Genomic DNA, 20133 nt, shown 5'->3' on the forward strand with positions numbered 1-20133 from the left:
TGGAGCTAGGCCGACCATGGTGGTTGAGGGAGAGAGTTAAGAGCTCTTTTTTTTTTTGAAGAAGAAGAGGTGAGAAAATGAAGTTAAATTTTTTTTATTTAAATAGATGAGTTTTGCTTTAGCCATTTAAGGGCCAAAACGGTGCCGTTTAAGGCTGACCCGTGTGACCCGACCCGCTTAAGCCAGGATCCGTGTGTTTTCTTTGTAAATGGGATATTTATACGACGAATCCCTCCGCTTTTTCACCGTCTTTCAATTAAATCCTATTCATTTCTTTCGGTTTTGTAATTTTCCCTATAACTTTCACGTTTATTTCATTTTGGTCCACATCAGATTTGTGCGTTTCGCAAGGCAAAGAATATTGCCCATTTGATCCCTCCTTGTATGCGCGCATTACAATTTAACCCTTCCCTTTTATTTTATTTTTGATTTGCCCCTAAATCTCTGTTTTAAAATTCAAATCGGTCCACTTTTGTTATTTTTACTATTTTATTAATTAATTTAGTGTTATTATTACTCTAATTATATTTTCTTTTTATGCTTATTATTATTATATTATTATATCATTAATTTTATATTGCTATTACTATTATTATTATATTTCCTTTCTATATTTATTTATCAACTATTTTTAAATACCTTTATTTCATTTTATCATTTTATTACTTATTTATTTATATCTTTCTATATAGATTTAAAACTTTAGAATTTTATTAAATTATTAATATCATCATCGTTATTATTGATATTATGATTTTTTAATTTACGTTACACTATATTTATTTATTTATCTCTTCAACCCTTTTAATAATTTAATTTCATTTATTTATATTCTTTTATGTACTTTTATATTTTACCATTATTATTATTATTATCATTTATCTATATATTTGATTTCAAATTATGTCCATAATTTCATTTCTACTTTAATTTGTTTCTTTATTTTCGATCTTTTACAAATTATTTTGCTTTATATTTATTCGTGTATTTGTTTCTTTGTATTTATTATTCGATTGACACGGTTCCTTATGTGTATGTGTTGATGCTATTATCATTGTCATTATTTATTTTATTTGATGATGTTCGTTAATGTTAAAATAGTGTACATTATACGATTCTCATATGTTGTTTTATTAACATATTCATTATCGTCCTTCGTTAATATGACACTTCATTCGTGAACCATTTTAAGTATTATACATTTTTATCCAAACTTGTAAAAAACAAAATTTTGAAAACCGACAATATTTCGCATTTAGGAAATTCAAGAAAATGTACCCTAACTTACGGGGTCTTAATTTTCTTGTTAAACCTAAATAGCCAAATATCCTTTCAAATTTCAAAATACATGAATTTTAAATAAAATAAAGGCAATGTTCTGCGTTTAGAAACTCGAGAAGGTCGTACCCTAACTTATGGGGTTTCGATTTTCCTCGTTGGATCTAAACAACTGAATATCCTTTTAAAAATCAAAGTACGAATTTTAAAATAAAATAATATAAAAGCAAGCTCATTTTCGAGGATTCAAATATCGTGTCCTAACTTACGGGATGTGACATTTTGTTATCTCGAGACAAGAAAGCCTTAAACGCTCATTTCAATTTATTCAAGCATTTTTTGTCAACGTTAATAAAAAAGGGATCGTATTTTAAATTCTTTTCAAGTTTTCAACTTTCGACGTTAAGACATTAATTAATCAATTAGGTACCAATTTTGGGCGTTATGAGGGTGCTAATCCTTCCTCGTACGTAACCGAATCCCGAACCCGTTTTCTCAATATTTGTAGACCAAATTTTTTGTTTTAGTAAATCAAAACGCTTTATTAAAACGATCAATCACAAGGTGACCCGATCACACCTCATAAAAAAAAGATTGGTGGCGACTTCCGTTTTCATTTTTAAAATAAAAGTTGACTGTTTTTCAATACAAAAAAAATGGTTGTGACAATTAACATTCAAAAACATCAAGCTATCATCAATGGCAACTCACAAATTCATCAATAAATTTAGAAATTAGGGTACGGCTAACTAGTATTCAAAGCAATGATCTCAAAAACATAAAAATCATCAAAATCTGAACTCAAAACATACCTTAATTAAGCCACACAAGTGCCGAACCCTAAAATACTTTGAAGCTCTCTTTCTTTTCTTTATTTTCGGTTGAAGAAGATGGAAAATGATGAATTAAAATAGTTTTGTTTTATTTAACTTAACTTAATTCATAATTTACCATTTTACCTTTGGTTATTAAACCATTTAATCATCAAATATAAGACCATTAATGTCCATCTCCACTATAAATGGTTTAATATCAACATAAGGACCTCACATTTAAACAACCATAGCAATTACACACATTTAACTAATAACATGCAACTTTTGCATTTTACGCGATTTAGTCCTTTAATCAAATTAACCAACCAATCAATAAAATTAACTCACAAAATTTCACACATATATAATCACATGCTATAAACACCAAAAATAATATTAAAATAATTTTCTGACCTCAAATTTATGGTTCCAAAACTACTGTTCCGATTTAGCTAAAACCGAGCTGTTACAGAGTTGACCATTAGATTTTATGGATACTGAGATAAATCAATTTCTTCCTTTTGATATTTTATTTTTAGTTACACAAACCCTAATGATTGAGGTAATAAGTTTTCTATTAGTTTTTTTATGTAATGCTAATACGTAGAAGGATGATCAATTTATAATAATTAACTTCTAATCTAATATTGCCATCAAATAACTGAATGAATAGATAAAATTTATTTTCTATTAGAGTAAATAGCTTAATCGCTTAAATTAAGCCACTTGTTTTTAAACTTAATTAAGTCTATAATATGGGCAAAATTTTTGCATTTTCACACATGACTCAATGTGATGGAACATAAATTTTAATAGAACTAATATTGAATGTGTATTAAAAAAATATAATATTCAACATTATTACTATTTTATAGTGAATCGCAAGTGCAAGTTATGGAAGTTCTATGTAGTTTAAGTTACATACTTCTTTTCATTCACTATAATACTACAATTTAATATAATAGGTCTTTAAGTAACATACATATCACAATAATATTTTATAAAGATTTTATTATTTTCAATAATTATATATAAATTATGTGAACACAATCATAACAAAACAAGAAATATGTCAATTTTATGTCAAAAGCATTAACTGAGCTCAAAGTGTTGCATTATCATAAAATATCATTCTTCAATATAACAAAGACCCATTTTATGTACAAGTTTATTTTAAATATCTTTCGTTGTAAGCCTTTAGTTAATGGATATGTGATAATAAGATCAATTCTAATGTGCTCTATAGCACTCTTTGTTTATGAACTTCCTCCTTAAAGGCAAAATATTTTAATTTCATATGTTTTGTAACTTTGAAATATTTTTCATAATTGGAGAAAAACACTATTGTAGATTGTCACAATAAATCTTTAGCTTCTTGGTAATTTATCAACTACCCCAAAGTCCTAAAATATAGTTCCACAACCATGATGCATGAATAATGACATCAAAGTATGCCGCAAACTCTGCTTTCATGATATGGCTCTTTTGACAAGTAAAAATAAATAGTAAAAAGTGGATTTTCTACTATCAAGGCATCTAGTAAAATTTAAATACAGATATCCAATTAGTTTCAATTGATTAAATCTCTTGTACATAAGCATGTTTTATGTTTCACTATAGGGATTAATGGATGGGCATGTACCTAGCTGAAGATTGCAGGCTTGTCTAGTTTGAAAGGCCATATGTGGTAGGACTAGTTATAGTTCCACGCTCACTACACAAAATTGTTGATAGTGGGGAGAAGAAGAGAGATAGAGGTTCACGCAGTAGGGGTGTGCAAAGAGCCACTTCTAACTAGAAGAAGAAAGTCCCTTCTTAAGGTGAAAGAGTGGATATTTATAGGCAAGCCCGGTTACCTTTTGCCTTCTAACCTTGAGACATGTCCATGTGGGTCTTCTCATGGTTAGCTCTTTAAGAACATGATAGCCTTCTAACTAGAAGGCATCGAGATTAATGGATTTGGTGATTAGACTGTGATTGGACTAGTATAGACTTGATGAAGCTTCATGTGTGTTTTATGTAAGAGAGAGGCTTAATACTTATCTTTGGTGAGATAGATTGAAGATGCACCATGTGTTGAGTGTGCATGCGTTAGCGAGGATCATACTTGGTGAGGCGTTGCTAGAGGGTGAGATGATTTGAGGTGCAATTGACGAGGTCCCCTCTAGCAAGGCACATATAATAAATTTCTTAAGTGAATGTCGACATGAATGATCATTATCATGTCCACTTTAGTAGAGTAACAAAAATAAAAATTCACAAGCGGGTTTAAAATGATGCTTTGTGTCTTTATGATGTAGTAAAATAATAATAATAATAATAAAAGATACTTGATCGCACCTTAAATTCGTTTGTAAAGTTTTTTTTTTTTATAATTTCACTAATTGTGAATTAAATTTTCTAAAACGAGTTTATAAGTACAATGACAAGTACAAATACACAATCACAAAATATACACGCAGTCGCAAAATGTACATTGAACCAAAGTTCATGTATAATTTTAAGATTTATCCCTACCTAGAAATTTGTTTTCAGTTGTTGTATAATTAATTAAAATTATCTTAATTTTCTTTGATACAATTTAAATATAGTAATTTGGATTGATAATGTGAATGATTAAGGTATGAACATGAAATTATTATTGAGAAAAAGGATATTTTAATTTTACATTAATGGTGATTGTTTTTCTACTTTATATTAACAAATATTAAAATAAATTTAGTGAATCAATGTCGAATGTAATGGTAAGCCATATTGTACTATCAAATGAATGATTCTAATTTTGAAAATGACATTGTTAGGAAGACTAAAGTTCGAATGTTAAAAGAACCCCAAATATAAACTATAAAAAGGGAAAAATTATATAAAAACCTCGCTGAAAAGGAGACTTCGGCCATTAACTTATCATAGAATAATTTGCTTCACGTCTAAGATTAACTATAATTTCTTTTCCATGTTTTGGCATTTTTCCTATGTATATTGTTTATATATTTCAAGTGCTTTATAAGAAGATAAGGCATGGAAGATGACTATTTTAGGGAATCAAAATATCAGTGTCCCAATCTTCAATTATTAAACAAAAAATAGTCTACATTTTCTTTATTTTTGATAAATTAAAATGGTGGGTAGCACATGATTTTGCCCCTCCTCCCTCCCCCGGGTCCTTTTTTCCTCTGATTTTTTTTTTGTCATTTTCAAATTATTCTTTATGTTTAGCATATTAGTCCTTATATTTTTAGTGCAAATGGAACTTTGATAAAAATGAAAAAATGTTTAAGATTTTAAAATTACTTTTTAAAAATAATTTTTAAGAAAATATTATCATTAATAGTAACCGTGAACAATAATAATATAAAGATATCGAACACAATACAAACGATAAATAAAATATTAAAAATTGATGCACAAATGTCATGTCTATTGAATAATCCCAAAAGAGAAGAAATATAAACTAATAGTAGTCGCAACATTGGAAGAATGCAGAAATAAACAGCTGAAAATTGCATTCTAGCCCACCATTATTAGACCAAATTTATGATGAACTTCAATTAACCAAGAAATCATTGTCAAGAGCTCTAAGAGATACATGCAAAAGGTCAAATCTCAGATAACTTATCCTCCTCACTATCTGGAATTCTAATTTTATAAATATCATCACTATGCTTTATCATTTAAAATTTTACAGTAATGATACAATGCATACTTCATAAAAAAATTTAAATAAAAAGATACTCAAAAGCCATATAATCACAACACATGATCTATAATGGAAGCAACCAGTATTGAGATTATCTTCCAATGCCATAAACCATGATTGAGGTTTTCTTTAGAGTGGGTGTAAGAAGAGGCTCTCACGTTTGATCTTGGCAACATACCCATATGAGATGCCATGGAGCTTAAGAGCCTTTTACGAAACATCCATTACAAGTATTCACTAAACTTGAATATGGAGTAAGGATGAAAAACTTGTTAATCTAATGATTGATTAATCAATTTTCTCATTTAATTTTTTTCTATCTTTTATATCAAGTAAAGTGAGTCAAATTAAGAATTTTGTTCAAGGTCACTATAAAAATGACTTACCATTGAAAACGAAGATAGGAATTTTGTAAAAGGGACAGAATGAAATTATAAAAAATGAAGGAGTTAAAAGCAAAAAAAAAAAAATTATATTAAAAGAATTTAAATTGAATTATAAATATTTGAAAAGAGTTAAAAATACATTTAAAATGGGGATTCTTCCCATACTAATTAATAAATTTAACAAAGTTGTTTCGGCCCAACTCAAATTATCATGGTTAAAATATGCTCAAAGTCATTATATATATTTTTTTAGAATTTAGTCTTTTTTATTTTTAATTTTTATTAAGAATTTAGTGTCTCCACATTTTAAATTCCAGAATTTAGGTCCAGTTATTAACATTATTAAAAATCTTCTGTTAAATTCGATGATGTGGTATTTTAAAATTTAAAATAAAAAACCCTCATTAGTAGCCATGTGACAAAAAATATATTGTAATAAATCTGAATAAAAAAATTTAACGATGTTAACAATTGAACTTACATTTTAAAATCTAAAAAGTAAAGAATTTAATTCTTAAAAATAAAAATAAAGAGACTAAATTTCTAATATAAGAAAAATATAAAGACTAAAGATATGTTTAATCAATTATTAATCTCTATAATAATTCCTTAAAATTGTTTAAAAATTGTTAGAAACTGGCTGATCAATACATCAATCTAGAGTAAGATAAAAAATTGATTAATTCATAAATTGAATTAAAAATCCGATTGACATGATTCCAAAATCATTGCAATTTCTCTTCCACTGACATTTATAGTTGGATCTTGTTCTCCATTTTCGGTAGTAATATGGTTTATTTTTACTTTCCTAGACGAAATAACATCATTTTGCACATTCCACATATCCAAGCAGTCATTATCAAGGTCACCATCATATTGCCTATACCATACACCGTTCTCCCTGGTTTGGATTCCTTCGAAGGTCAATTTTTTTTAAAAATATCTTATTATAATTTCGAATCATATTTTTTTTATAATATTTAAAATTATTTATAATTTTGCTATAACTCATAAATATAAAGATAGTATGTTTTAGTGCACTCAAACTCACATTCTCTTACATTGACAATAATATTTGTATCAATCAAATCAAAACTTTCTCGGCATGGATCAAAAGTTTTTAACTTGAATATTTTTCAAAGAAATCTTGGATTTTGGTTAAAACTGAAAATTTTATGTAGGTGATTTTGGGCTTCAAGGTAAATTGGAGAAAGGGGTAAAAATTCTTCCATTTTCCAAGGTGTACTATTGTCCTAGTCCTTAGAATGAGTTTAGGCCTATTAGCCTTAATTAGGGTAAAATTTTTTTTTAGAATATTTTCAAATAGTTGAAAACAAGTAAAAATATTATGAAGGATTTTGTATGATGAGTCAAATTATATTTTGACCTCATTACTCAAATAATGGACAATAAATTAAAGAGCAAATTGGTCTATCTATTAAAAACTTTATCTATTTTCACTGTTAAAAATTGATCAATATATGTTAGAATGAAGTATACGTGACATTTCACGTGTAACTGTCTAGTTATTCTATCAATCATGCTAGTTTTTAACAATAAAAATAGATGAATTTTTTAACAAAAAAGACCATTTTACTTTTTGATCTAAAGTATAGGGACTAAATTACCCATTTTTAAAAAAAATAAAATGTAATTTGACTCCTAAAGTAAAAACTTCTATGATACTTCAATCTTGAAAAAGTTATTTCTTTTATAATAAATGATAAACAAAGAGAGTAGGCTTTTTTTTTTCGTATGACGGTGATGGAAAGATTGGGTTGGTTCACATAGAGAAATTGGATTTATGGTCTATATCCATATTAAATATATCAAATTTGGTTAACGGATCTCCTTCGTAAGCCCTTCATTTGAGAAGATTTAAAAGGATTCGATTTTTATTGAATAATTGTTTTTATAGACATATCAATTCTATTTTTCTAGTTTATTTGTGAAATTATAATTACAATTTATTGATAAGTATAATCCAAATTTGAAATTTGAAATTTGGTTTTGGAATTACTTTTGTCTTGTATTTGATTGTTTGAGTTATAACCTATTCTATAAGAATTTAAGAGTGCAAGTATAATAAAAGAAATAATTAAGTTGGAAGCTTGAGTACTTCTTACTTTTTGGGTTGTAATTGCTATCTTATTAGGTTCTGTTAGTATTGTTATTAGGAATCCACAAATCATTTTCTGAGACAATAAGGGTTTTCTATCTCTGCAGGGATCGAGTTATAAAAATTTTGAGAATTTAAAAAAAGGTCACGACGAGACAAGTCGTTTATCATCAAGATAAGTGTCAAGTGAAAGTGTTGTGATATATGCAATTGAACCATCCTAACAGGCCGATAAACTTGAATTTTCTTATTGATGATCATGATATTAATACTAGTGACGCATGATTTGGATTTCATATTTAGATTCTAATGAATCATTCAACAAATCCAACACTTTCCTATATGTCAACATTACCATAAACTCAAAATCACATGTACTTTATTAAATTAAATTTATTATTATAGATATGAAGTATTGTTTTATGAAAAAAAAATATTTCGTTGTAAACTAAAATTTTTTTCATATCAAATTTTCCACCAACACAAATTAACAGTCACTTCCAAGAGGCAAACGTAAGTATATGAGATCATGGCTTGGAGCTTGTTCCAAAATCACTAAACCATATTTGCAAATGCCCTACTTTTCGTATTGTGTTTTTAGTTTGGTAACTTCTATTGGATGATTAAAAATGTTTTAAAATTCATGTTATGGGATCTATTTTTAGACTAGTTTGTTTCTTTAGTTGAAAAATGTGATTTCTTTCCCTACAAATTTGATAGTTGTAGCCTTATATAAATTCAATTTAAGATGGAATAGAAGTGCATTACGATGGTAATATTTTTGGTAAGGAAAATCAAATTATATTTTGTCTTTTTAATTAAAAAATGAGTAATCTAGTTGATAAAATATAAATTTAGATATCAATTAAGTAAAAAATAAATAAATTTAAGTATCAACTAGATATTTTTAGACAAATTCAAAAAAATAAATAAATTTAAGTATCAACTAGATACTTTTAGACAAATTTAGAGGCCAAATTACATAACTTCAAAGCGTTGTCAACCATCTAATGATGAACATGAAACGCATCCATGACTTGGGAGTGAGGAAAATAGGTATCGTGCCATTGCTACCATTGGGTTGTGTCCTTGGATACACTATCCGGTCCTCTTTTGAACGCTGCAACGAAACTCAGAACTCCCTCGTTAAGTTTCATAAGATGCTGTTGCTTGAATCTGTCAACACCTCGAACAACCAAATCGATACCATCAAAGGCTCCTTGTTCTTTATTCTTGATCTTTATAATGCCTTTAAGATCGTTTTCAACCGGACCAAAACTCATCAAGGCAAATAGTTCATAACCATCTTAAATGTTGGATTGATTGCACTATACATTTTTTCAACTATGATTTAGATTCTAATTTGATTATAAATTTTAAAGAATTTTAACCGAGTCTTCAATGTATCTACTATGATTCAGATTCTAATTTGATCTCAAATTTTAAAGAATTTTAATCGAGTCTTTAATGTATCAATATCTTTAGGTCTTTCTATGAGTAACAATAAACTTATCTTAAAATTCAGTTAGGATTTAATGTAGAGCATATTTAAAATAATTGATCAAATTTTAAACATGTATTTCTATTACATGGATAGCTTAGATTTGAACTGGCGTGTCATGTTCATCAATTAGATTTAAACTAACATTTAATGTCTAAGTTGACATAAGGACTTAATTGACAATCAAATGATTCAATTAAAATCCTTTTAAAGTTTACGATGAATTTAGAATTTAAGGCATAGTTTGTAGACGTCTAGAAGAATCAACCCTAAATTTTAGTTGACTTTTTTCAACATGATTCACAAGGGCAGCATTAGAGAGTGGCAGCTAAGGGATTCACCCCTCTTAAAATCAAAATTTTGTATTTTAACTTCTTTAAAATTTAAAAAATATAAATTAATATATAATAAAATTATATTTTAGCCTCACTAAAATCATAAAATTTTGATTTAATCTTTTTAAAATTTACAATGGTTTAAGCTTAAGTGAAAAAAATTGTATTTTAACTCTCATAAAAATTTTATTTTAATTTTAACCCTTTCAAAAAAAATTGACTTTACCTCCGATGATTCGCTTCTTTTCATTACAGAAAGTCCAACATTTGAGAACCCATTTAAGCATGTTGCTTTGGAATAGGTGAAGGGTTTTTTTTTGTGGAAGTGTTGATTTAAATGTAGAAAATCAGATCACACTAGGCTCAAACCCTAAATCCAAATTCTTTCGGGATGAAGCTCACCCTACACAAGAAGGATGGCAAGCTACATGCAGAGGCGAAACCAGGGGGCTGGCAGGGCCTCGCCCCCCTGAAATGAAATTTTTTTATTTAGGCCCTTTGAAATTTTTAAAAATTTAAATTAGTAAAGATAAACTTATACTTTGGCCTTCCTTAAAAATGATAAAATTTTGATTTAATCCTTTAAAAATTATAAAGATAGAAACTATAAAAATAATAAAATTATATTTTTACTACAATAAAAATTATAATTTAATTTCAATACCTAAAAAAGTTCTCACTTTGACCCAATTGCATGCTCCACTTCTGCATTTCAAAATAGTCTCAGGCAATTTATTAGTTGACTATGGCACTTTGCAATATTTGCATTTTGTTTTTTTTTTTTATTAGTACAAATCCTTTTTGTAATGATTTTTTTTATCAATTCGGCTTTTCCTTTACTAAATCAATTAAGCAATCAATACCTTACAAAACATAGAATCATTGGTTAAATTAGTTTAATATGTCAAAAAAAAGTTAATTGGTTAAATATATATATTTTTTAATTTAAGAAAATATGTCATTTTTAGATAGTGTGTGAAAGCGCGTCTAATTGGACGAGCTTTCCTGTTGATTTGTTAGAGAAAACGCATCCAACTAGATGCATTTTCCAATAAGTACAAAGAAAGCGAGTTTAACTAGGCGTATTCTTCTTAACACGTCATTAGAAAAGCTCTTCTAGCTGGACACGCTTTTACACTACTGTGAAGAAAGCATGTCTAGCTGAGCACGCCCTCCTTGACATGTCATCAGGAAAACTCTTCTAGTTTGACACGCTTTCACACTACTGTAAAGAAAGCACGCTTAGCTGGTCGCGCTTTCACATACTCTCTCCAAAAACGATCTATTTTCCTAAATTTTTAAAAAAACTAACCTATTTAGTCAATTGATTTTTTTGACATTTATCACTAATTTAGCATGAAACATCAATAAAAACCAAAAGAAAAATCACCAAAAACAAAGTGGATTGGATCTTTCTTTTTGGAACATTTGTGCTCTAATTCCCCTATTTCTTTTTTTGTTAATTTCTTTAAACCTTTTTTTACTAATTTTGTCGTCAATTGATGTGTAATTAGGTAAAACGTCTATTACCAAAACTGATTAGACACAAAGCATCTATTACTAATTTATTATCTATTAATGATAAAAAGGGAGGGGCGGATTACCCTAGGCCTTGGCTTGAGGGTTATCGTGAATGCATTTGCGACTGCAACCTGATTGAGTCCCTCTCATTGGCTCGTCATTCACTTGGGAGCGTGGGTGAGGGTCGGATTCATTTGTCCGGGAATGTACTTGTAGACGAAGAAATTTTTCGGGCGAATTACAAAGCGTTGTCTTTGGTCGCAGTAAAAATGAAATTATATTTGTACCATAATTATTATTATTTAATTAACTTAAATAAATTAAGAGTTGAATAATAAAATTTATATTATCACTAGTTAAATATAAAATAAATTAAGTGATAATATTAAATTATTATTTTATTTATAATTATCTCTAATTAATTAAATTAATGAGAGATAAATAATAAATAATTAATTTTGTAGAACAATCAAATGATGCAATTAAATTTTATAAGAACTTTCTTTTATTCATGTGGTTGACACTGTAAAAAGGGGTCCCAAAACCATTCAATATAAGCACATTAGCTTAAAAAATCTCAATCTCAGAGAGGGGGTCAAAATCTATTTATAAAGGAGATTAGTTTTTAAACTGTTAGAATTAAGTGACCCGAATCCTTATTTAAATAAAATACAGTGGTAAAAAAAAAGAATCCATATAGATTTACACTTCTTTTATTTTATTTTAGAATAAGGTTTTTTAAACCTTATTAATTTCTATCTATTTGATATTGATTAGAATAAAGTATTTCAGTCTTACTGGAATATGGTTTCACAAGCCTATAAATAGACATAGTCTATTCCTCTTGTAATAATTCGAATTCGACATAGTGAATTTTCTTCTCCTCTGTCCGTGGTTTTTTTCCCGAAAAGGTTTCCACGTAAAATCTGTGTGTATTTTTATTTTATTTTATTTTATTTTCACAAATTGGTATCCGAGCTTCCGGGTTATTCATCTCGATCACGGTAATGGCTTCTTTGAAGCATGAAATTTCGCTGTTGGACCGCAACACCAGATTTGTATTGTGGCAGATTAAGATGTAAACAGTTCTTGCACAGATGGATCTGGAGGATGCCCTGCTAGGGATAGATAAGATGCATTCGACATTAACAGATGAAGAGAAAAAGCGTAAGGATCGAAAGGCGTTAACATAATTACATCTGTATTTTTCCAACGAAATTTTACAGGATGGAATGAAAGAGAAGACCGCCGCTGCATTATGGAAAAAGCTAGAACAAATATGTATGTCGAAAACTCTAACAAGCAAGTTGCATATGAAGCAGCGTCTTTATGCTCATCGTTTGGAGGAAGGTGCGTCTGTACACTAACAATTAAAAGTGTTTAAAGAAATTCTCTCAAACTTGGAGGCCATGAAGGTTCAGTATGATAAGGAAGATCTAGGATTGATTCTACTTTGTTCGTTGCCCCTATCTTATTTAAACTTTAGAGACATGATTTTATATAACCACGAGTCTCTCACAGTTGATGAGGTTTATGATTCTTTGACCTCGTATGATAAGATGAGACATTTTTTGGTTAAATCTAACTCTCAGAGAGAAGGTCTCATCGTTCGTGGGAGACAAGACCGGAATGCTGATGATGATCGTGGAAGAACATATGAACAGAATCCTCGCTGTAAATCTAAAGGTAGATCAAAGTCTTCAAAAAGAGGTAAAACTTGTAACTTCTGCAAGAAGAAAGGGCACATGAAATCTGAGTGCTATAAGCTACAGAACAAGATTAAAAGGGAGGCTGCGAATCAAAGGGGAAACAACTAGAAAATTTTGGTGAAGCTGATGTTGTAGAAGACTACAACGATGGTGAAGAACAAGATTAAAAGGGAGGCTACGAATCAAAAGGGGAAACAACTAGAAAATTTTGGTGAAGCTGATGTTGTAGAAGACTACAACGATGGTGAACTTCTAGTCGCTTCAGTTAATAATTCTAAAGTGAGCGAGGAGTGGATACTTGATTCAGGCTGCACCTTCCACATGAGTCCCAATCGAGATTGGTTTACAACTTACGAAATAGTGTCTGGAGGTGTTGTTTTGATGGGAAATAATACTTCGTGTAAAATCGCAAGTGTTGGAACAATTAAAGTTAAGATGTTTGATGGAGTTGTCAGAACACTTAGTGACGTACGACATGTTCCAGGATTGAAAAAAAATTTAATTTCATTAAGTACTCTTGATTTAAAAGGGTACAGATACACAGCTGAAAGTGGGGTGTTAAAGATTTCCAAAGGTTATCTTGTTGTGATGAAAGGGCAGAGAAATACTGCCAAGTTATATGTTTTGTAGGGTTCTACTGTTACTGGTGATACAGCTGTCGCTTCCTCTTCCTTGTCAGATGATGATATTACTAAATTTTGGCATATAAGTCTAGGGCATATGAGTGAGAATGGCATGACAGAATTGAGTAAAAGAGGACTTCTTGATGAGTAAGGAATTTGCAAACTGAATTTTTATGAGCACTGTGTTTTTGGGAAGCAAAAGAGAGTTCGATTCACCAAACTAATCTATAACATAAAGGGAACATTAGAATATATTCATTCTGATCTGTGGGGGCCATCCAGAGTGCCTTCGAGAGGTGGAGCTAATTATATACTAACCTTTATTAATAATTTTTTCGAAAAAGTTTGGGCGTTCTTCTTGAAGCAGAAAAGCGATGTGTTTTCCGCATTTAAGTCTTGAAAAATTATGATTGAAAAATAGACTGGAAAACAAATAAAATACCTCCACACAGACAATGGCTTAGAGTTCTATTCTAATGAGTTTAATAGATTCTGTAAGTCAGAAGGGATCGTGAGACATTTAACAGTTCGCCATACTCCGCAGCAAAATAGCGTTGCAGAATGAATGAACAGAACGATCATGGATAAGGTTCGATGTATGTTGTCAAATACCAACTCACCAAAGTTGTTTTGGGCCGAAGCAACCTCTACTGCATGTTTTTTTATCAACCGATCCCCATCTGTTGCCATTGAGAAAAAGACTCCACAAGAGGTATGATCTGGTAATCCTGCAAATTATTCTGATTTAAAGATTTTTGAGTGTCCTACGTATGCTCATGTTGATAATGGAAAATTGGAACCGAGATCCATTAAATGTGTTTTTCTTGGTTATAAAGCTGGTGTGAAAGGGAATAAGTTATGATGTCCTGAAAATAGAAAAGTTGTGATTAGCAGAGATGTTATTTTTGATAAAACTGCTATGCTGCCTAACTTATCTCTTAAAGACTCTTCCAATAAAGAAAATTAAAAGCAGGTGAAGCATCAGATTAATATAGAGTTGACTCCTCGAGTCTGTATAAAAATTGAAGATAGAGTTACTTCTTTACCACAATACTCTATCGCCAAAAACAGAACTAGAAGAGAAATTAAACCTCCAAAGAAGTATACCGAGGTTGATCTAGTTGCTTATGCTTTAAATGTGGCTGAAGATATAGATGCGAATCAAGAGCCATCTAATTATTCTGAGGCGATTAGCTGTGAAGACTTAGAAAAGTGGATGTTTGCTATATAAGAGGAGATGGAATCACTCCACAAAAACAGAACATGGGATCTTGTGAAACTTTCTAAAAGTAAAAAAGGTTGTTCGTTGTAAATGGGTGTTTAAAAAGAAAGAAGGGACTCTAGGAGTTAAAGAACCCAAATATAAAGCAATGCTTGTTGCAAAGGGCTACAGTCAAAATCCAGGAGTGGACTTTACAGATGTGTTCTCCCCAGTTGTTAAGTATAGTTTGATTCGAGCTTTGCTTGGTATTGTAGCCATGCATGATTTGGAGCTTGAGCAGTTAGATGTAAAAAACTGCATTTTTGCATGGAAAACTTTAGGAGGATATTTACATGCAACAACCAGATGGTTTTACAGTCTTAGAAAAAGAGGACTATGTTTGCTTACTGAAAAAGTCCCTTTACGGTTTGAAACAGTCACCAAGACAGTGGTACAAAAGGTTTGAATCCTTTATGACTTCTCATGATTCCAAAAGAAGTACTTTTTACAATTGTGTTTACTTTAAGAAAAACAGTGATGGTTCTTTTGTGTATCTACTTCTTTATGTTGATGACATGTTGATAGCAACAAAAGATAAATGAGAGATAAGACAGGTTAAAGCCCAACTAATTAAAGAAATTTAAGATGAAAGATTTAGGACCAGCAAAGAAGATACTTGATATAAAAATTCTCAGAGATAGAAAAGCAAGTAAATTGTACCTAAGTCAGAAGGGGTACATTGAGAAAGTTTTTTGCAGGTTCAATATGCAAAGTGTTAAGCCTGTTAATACTCTTGTAGCAGCCCATTTCAGACTTTCATCTGCTTTGTCTCCACAATTAGATGATGAAATTGTGTACATGTTACATGTTCCATACTCTAGTGTAGTGGGATCTCTCATGTATGCTATGGTTTGTTCACGTCCAGATTTATCATATGCAGTTAATGCAGTTAGCAGATATATGGCGAATCCTAGTAAAGAACATTGGAAAGCAGTTCAGTGGATTTTAAGATATTTACAAGGTACTACTGATGTTTGCTTACATTTTGGAAGAACTGGAGATGGAATCATTGGGTATGTTGATGCTGATTTTGCTGGAGACCTTGATAAAAGAAGATCTCTCACAGGTTATGTCTTTACAATTGGAGGTTGTGCAATCAATTGGAAAGCCACTTTGCAAATTACAGTCGCTTTGTCTACCACTGAAGCTGAGTACATGGCAATTACTGAGGCTTGTAAAAAAGCCATTTGGTTGAAGGGACTCTTTAGTGAAATCAATGAAGACCTTCAAATCAGCACAGTATTTTGTGACAGTCAGAGTGTCATCTTTCTTACAAAAGATCAAATATTTTATAAGAGAACAAAACACATTGATGTTCAGTATCATTTTGTTCGTGATATTATTACTCGTGGTGATATTGTTGTGAGCAAAATTAGTACTCATGAAAATCCTGCAGATATGATGACTAAGTCACTTCCTATAACCAAGTTTAAGCATTGCTTAAACTTGGTTGGTGTTCATTGTTGAAGTTAAACCATTAAGGGGTTTATGGAAGAGGTGGAGAACTTGTTCGTTGAGAGTTCGCGATGGAGAACTTGTTCATTGAGAATTCGTGTCCAGGTGGAGATTGTTAGAATTAAGTGACTCGAATCCTTATTTAAATAAAATAAGTGGTAAAATAAAATAAAAGAAGAATCCATATAGAATTACACTTCTTTTATTTTATTTTAGAATAAGGTTTTTTAAACCTTATTAAATTCTATCTATTTGATATTGATTAGAATAAGGTATTTCAGTCTTACTAGAATATGGCTTCACAAGTCTATAAATAGACATAGTCTATTCCTCTTGTAATAATTCGAATTCGACATAGTGAATTTTCTTCTCCTCTACTCGTGATTTTTTCCTGAAAGAGTTTCCACATAAAATCTGTGTGTATTTTATTTTTATTTTATTTTCACACAAACCATTTCAACTAAAGAAAGGAGGTGCAAATCCATTTTAAGAGCAGCTGTCACGACATTTTAAGCAATATACATCCATTCAAGATAAGTCAGATGACCCTTTGATAAACCGTAATTTATACCTATTTTTATCCCATACTTAGCACATTTATGGATGGTTTCTCCTTAGATTTGGTGAATTCGATGATTGTAATCCTTTAATTTATGTTTTATACTTAGGTGAGCATAAGAAAGTAAAAAGAGCGAGAAACGAGTCGAAAACAGAGAAAATTGACCTACATAGGAAATCAACACGGCCTGGCCTTCCTCACACGGGCGTGTCACACGGCTGTGTCCATTTGGCAGGATTGAAGCACAACTTACACAGGTAGACTACACGCCCATGCCTATTCAACAGCCTTAACCACGGGCTGGAGTAATCGCACACAGGTGTGTCCTAGCCGAGCCCAAGTATAGCCCTATTCGGAAAAGACCACTTTTGAGGGCTCTTAGGCATTCTAAAGCCTATTTAAACACCGGAGGAGGCACTTAAAAGAGACATGCAGAGTAGGAAGCAAGGAATTACTCGAGGGAAGCCGATTGGTCCATCTCAGAAGCCGGATTCATCGTCAAGACTGAAGATCCCCCTTCGATTTCCATTCAGGGGTTTTGAGTTTTCTTTATGTTTTGTATTCATTATTCTTCTGAGATGTTTTCTTTTATAATTATGAACTAAACCCCCTAAATACCTAAAAGGAATGAAACCTAAGACAAATATTGTTACTATTATTTGAATTGTATAATAAATATTTGACTTGTTCTTAATTATGTGTTCTTAATTCTTGTTTTAATATTCCAGGATATTGATTCAAGTTAATGCTCTTATTCAGAGGAGGAAAAGACCCTGTCTAAGAGTAAATACTCGATTGCACGTCTAGAGATAGGGTGATAAGATTTTACCGAATTAGGGTGAAGCCTAATAAGGGGATTCATAGATCGAGTTAATGCAACACTAGGGCGTTAATTAGAAAGAGATTTCAATTAAATCAACCTAGGGTTAGAAGTTATTAGTCTCGAGAGAGATAATAATATAACTTAGGGATTTCTACGGATCAAGTCAAATGAATAAATCGTCTGATTCAGAGTCAAATAACAAGTGAAGTCTAGGTGGATTTTTCCTTGGGTATTGTCTTAATCAATCAAATTTTCCCAAAAGTTTTTCCCCAATTTCTCTCTGTGCACTCTTAGTTTAGTTAATTAGTTTAGATAAACAAATCCCTTAATTTTTAGGCTAGATAATAAAAGAAATTAATTACTAGTACTCTTGGTTCTTTTGGGTTCGACAATCCGATCTTGCTAAAGCTATACTACTGTTCGATAGGTACACTTGCCTTCATCGTCATAATAGTTAGTTTCAAGAATGATTAATTATAAATTTTTAAAACCTGTTGCGAATATCACGTATCAAATTTTTGGTGTCATTGCCGGGGAACTAGGATATTAGGAACACTCAATTTTTATTACTTTAGCCATTCAACTTTATTTGCAAGTTAAATTTTTATTTTCTTTTCTAATTTTTCTTTTATTCGTTCCTGGTAGGTTTTTATAGTGTATGATTAGAAGAAACCCATCGGGACCATTACTGTTTGGTAATGAGATCGATCGCACAGTTCGTAGAAACCGAAGAGAAATAAGGCGAAGCTTACGATACACAGAGGAAGAGCAAGAGGACGATACTTCAACCACAACCAAGGAGATGGCTGAAAACCAAGAAAATCCGCTACCTCCTGCTATTGCTGCTAATCAGAATCCTGCTCCATGTACTATGTATGATTATGCTAAACCTTCTTTAAAAGGAACTGAATCGAGCATAGTTAGGCCTGCTATTGCTGTAAATAATTTTGAACTGAAACCTAACACCATTCAAATGATCCAACAGTTTGTTCAGTTTGATGGTTTGCAGGACGAGGATCCCAACGCTCACTTGGCAAATTTCTTAGAGTTTTGCGACACTTTTAAAATCAATGGCGTTTCTGATGATACCATTCACCTTCGGTTGTTTCATTTTCGTTAAGGAATAAGGCTAAACAATGGTTGAACTCGTTACCATGAGGGCCAATCACTACTTGGGAACAAATGGTCGAAAAGTTTTTATTAAAATATTTTTCGCCAGCTAAAACAGTCAAATTACGTAATGATATCTCCTCTTTTGTGCAGATGGATTTAAAAACACTCTATGATGCATGTGAGAGATACAAGGATCTGTTGAGAAGGTGCCCTCACCATGGGTTACCACTTTGGCTACAGGTTCAAACGTTTCAAAATGGCTTGAATCCTTCGGCTCGACAGATGATCGACGCAACTGCTAGCGGAACTATTAATAATATGACACCTGAAGATGCTTATAAATTTATAAAAGAGATGTCATTGAATAATTATCAGTGGAAAGTTATGAGGACAAATCCAACGAAAATAGCAGGCGTTTTTAACGTTGATTCGGTCACCATGCTCTCAAATCAGGTAGAACTTTTGAATAGAAAAATTGACGGTTTTCTTGGTTCTTCACAAGTTCACCCAGTAATACAGTGCGAAGTAAGTGGAGGTCTGTCAAGCAATTCAAAATACCCACCCTATGGCCACAACATTGAGAACGAGCAGTTAAATTACATGGGTAATAATCCTTGATCTCAAAATAATCTTTATAGTAATACTTACAATGTAGGATGGAGGAACCACCCAAATTTCTCATGGGGAGGCCAAGGGAATCAGAGACCACCACAACCTTCAGGCTTCCAACAACAACCTTACCAGCAAGAGAAAAAGCCGAACCTTGAGGAAGTGCTAGCAAAATTCATCTCTATGTCAGAAACTTGTTTCTAAAATACTGAGACAGCACTTAAAAATCAACAAGCATCGATTCAAGGGCTCGAAACTCAGATAGGTTAGCTCGCTAAATTGATATCTGAACTACCACAACGTAGCCTGTCGAGTAACACTGAATCTAA

The 20133-nt window shown here is 31.0% G+C and overlaps 1 non-coding gene across 1 annotated transcript; it reads right to left on the reverse strand.

The window, feature by feature from the left end:
• Positions 1–19312: 19312 nt before the first annotated feature.
• On the reverse strand, positions 19313–19419 carry LOC121206393 (small nucleolar RNA R71). Its single transcript, XR_005901452.1, has one exon. It is a non-coding gene; the product is annotated as a small nucleolar RNA R71 (small nucleolar RNA).
• Positions 19420–20133: the final 714 nt, after the last annotated feature.

Source organism: Gossypium hirsutum, chromosome A01 (genome assembly GCF_007990345.1).
Source record: "Gossypium hirsutum isolate 1008001.06 chromosome A01, Gossypium_hirsutum_v2.1, whole genome shotgun sequence".
NCBI lineage: Eukaryota > Viridiplantae > Streptophyta > Magnoliopsida > Malvales > Malvaceae > Gossypium > Gossypium hirsutum.